The following is a 2,614-nucleotide window of genomic DNA, read 5'->3' as shown; positions in this document are numbered from 1 at the left end:
CCTGCGACGCCATTTTTATTTTTATTTTTGCACTTCCTCTCCTCTTATTCCTCTTCCACCTACCCCCACCTCCTTCACCACCCCCCAACACCCCCCATCTCTCCCACCATCTCCTACCTCTCGCCATACAACTACAAAACATTCAATTTCAACGTCAAGTTAAAACGAAATGGATTTTCCAGTCGACGTACAGTCGTACTTGAAATGTTCTGTATTTCTCATTTCATTCTCCTCTTACCTTTTTTTTTTATTTATTTTTACGCCCAGTGACATCAATTTCTTTCGTTATTAGTTTTTGTTTTGGTGGAGAGAGTTTCGAGTTTGAGACAGGAATTACGATGTTGTTTGATAATTATATCGGTAATGAGGAATAATTACATACAGATTAATTACATTGTCTTTATCTCTGGGAATTTGAAATATTTCATTTGAATTTCAAATCTCATTTCCGGGAATTTATTCAACTTGCACTCAATTTACTGATATTTCCGAATATCAATGAACTACTCGGTTTTTCAATTCAATTTCGATTCAATTACTCTCTGAAAATTGTCAAAAATAAAAAAATGTGTGGAAGCATTTTTCTATCGCATTCCAGTGAATCTTTAGACAGTGAAAATAACTCTATTGACATTTTTCTCTCCTCTAATTCTCTCAGTCTAAAAAATTTTTCCTTGTCCTCTACTTGTTTTAATTCATCCCTCTCCGTTGCAATTTGAGCAACTTAATCTCCTCTTAAATGACAAATCTCAAATATAATCCTGCACTTATCAAGTCCTTATTGTCAAAAGAGTGCACTTTAATATCATCCCATAAACCTGGTACATTCACAGAATATTCACGAGAAAATTTAATCGACATGTCCTTAAAAAACCTGTGAATACCCCCAACAGCTGATGCTCGACGACATAAATTAATTGTCTACCCCCTCATATTTTTATCATTTTTATCAGGCAAAAACACTTTTGGAGAGTGCACTATCCGCGGAACCAGAGAGGGTGAAAGTGGACGAGGGTCTGGAGACAAAAAAAAAGTTCCGGGGCTTGGAAAAAAGGAACTTTGAAAAATCAAAATGAGCGAGAGGACGAAGACGAGAGAAGAATTACAAACCATTTCAATCGCAATTCCAATTTCATTCTGGCCAATCCCCACTCCGACGATCTTCTGCCCTTTGATCCCGCAAATTCATAGAAGGTATGCATGAGGTGGGGGTGAGGCCTAAATAAAAAAACCAAGGGGATATGTTCTCAATGAGATTTATATTTGAATATACGCCTCACTCTTTCTCGTCCGTCGGTTGAAAAATTTTTATTCTCTTCTGGGATGTCTTTACTGGCTTCTTTCGATGAGAAAAGCTAGCGTATGAGCTTTTAGGATTCATATAGAATTTTATTCATCTCCTTTCCAAGTGGGAGAGTGGAATTGAAGAAAAATTACATCTTTTTTATTTTTCCATGCATGAAGAAATAAAAAAGCTGCTCTCTAGAATCGAGAGTCAATTCTCACGCAAATTTCATGCAGATTTTTTAATCCTTTTCCATATTTTAAGTTCACTTCATGATTCATGATTCATGATTTTATTTCGGTCTTGAGACCACTGAAATTTCCATTTTTGGAAATACCATTCCACGAAAGTTATTGAGAAGTTAATGAGTGTTGGCAGTTCTGTTGAATCGAAAATTCACTCTCCAAAGTAAAAATTGTTGGAGAATAGAAGGAAAAGTTGTTCCCGTGCAATTAATTTTCTTTTCACATCCACGTGGGTACCCCTAAATTCTTCAAAGCCACTCTCCCCTCACCATTCACGATTATTCTTGCCACACAGATGTTGCACACACTCTCTGGTCCATATCTGGAACTTCTTCAATAGTTACACTAGCATCCATTACCAGATCCCTTTGATCTTGTCTAAAAGGCTTACATTGAGTCACTTTTTTGGACGGAGGATATTACCGAGTCGCCAAGGGGACGACGAAAAATGTAACTACTAATTTCATTGTCAATTACTCCAATATTTATTTCAATATTGATAACATTTGTAAATGTCTTCTCGAATTATTTATTTATTTTAAATCATCTAATTCTAATCATTTAATTCTTCCATACGATTCAACTATTCATTCCCATGATAATTATAATCTTTGACTAATTAAAATTAATTAACTTTTGCTGACTCCATCATGCATTTTATTGTTATCATAAAATAGAGTTTCCCAGAAATAATGAATTTGTTCGATCTCCACATTTAATCAGAATCCCTTTAAAACCGCTTGTTCAATCCTCTTAATGAATTAATAAACAATAATTGCATGAGAAAACCCTAATTGTCATGATATTAATGAGGTATTGCTGTCTTTCCAATATTTTTAATGTTTTTTGTAGATTTCACGCAATCTGTTGATCAGACTGACGAGGAAAAAATGTAATTGACAATCCAATTTTGAGTTTTAACTTTATTAAGTGACTCACGAAGTCTCATCGCACTCCAACAATTTTTGTGCGTTTTTCTAAACTCTTTTCGAAATTCACAAAACGTTGGAGAAAATTAATAAAAATAGTCCAACGAGAACGAGATGTTATGAATCATTTAATGATAAAATAAAATAATAAAACT

At 34.4% G+C, this 2,614-nt stretch overlaps 1 long non-coding RNA gene across 2 annotated transcripts in view; it reads left to right on the top strand.

Moving 5' to 3' along the window:
- Positions 1-958: 958 nt before the first annotated feature.
- The window catches only part of LOC105266947 (uncharacterized), a 6,441-nt gene continuing 4,785 nt past the window's right edge, over positions 959-2,614 (top strand). Inside the window, exons 1-2 of one of the 2 annotated variants that reach the window (XR_892205.1) lie at positions 959-1,194; positions 1,826-1,980. This is a non-coding gene — a long non-coding RNA (uncharacterized lncRNA). The remainder of the gene's footprint in view (positions 1,195-1,825; positions 1,981-2,614) is intronic. The other variant, XR_892206.1, reaches the window with a different exon arrangement.

This window comes from Fopius arisanus, unplaced genomic scaffold, assembly GCF_000806365.1.
Source record: "Fopius arisanus strain USDA-PBARC FA_bdor unplaced genomic scaffold, ASM80636v1 scaffold00043, whole genome shotgun sequence".
Taxonomy (NCBI): domain Eukaryota; kingdom Metazoa; phylum Arthropoda; class Insecta; order Hymenoptera; family Braconidae; genus Fopius; species Fopius arisanus.
The sequence above is the reverse complement of the archived record's forward strand: the minus strand, read 5'-3'. Positions and strand labels throughout refer to the sequence as shown.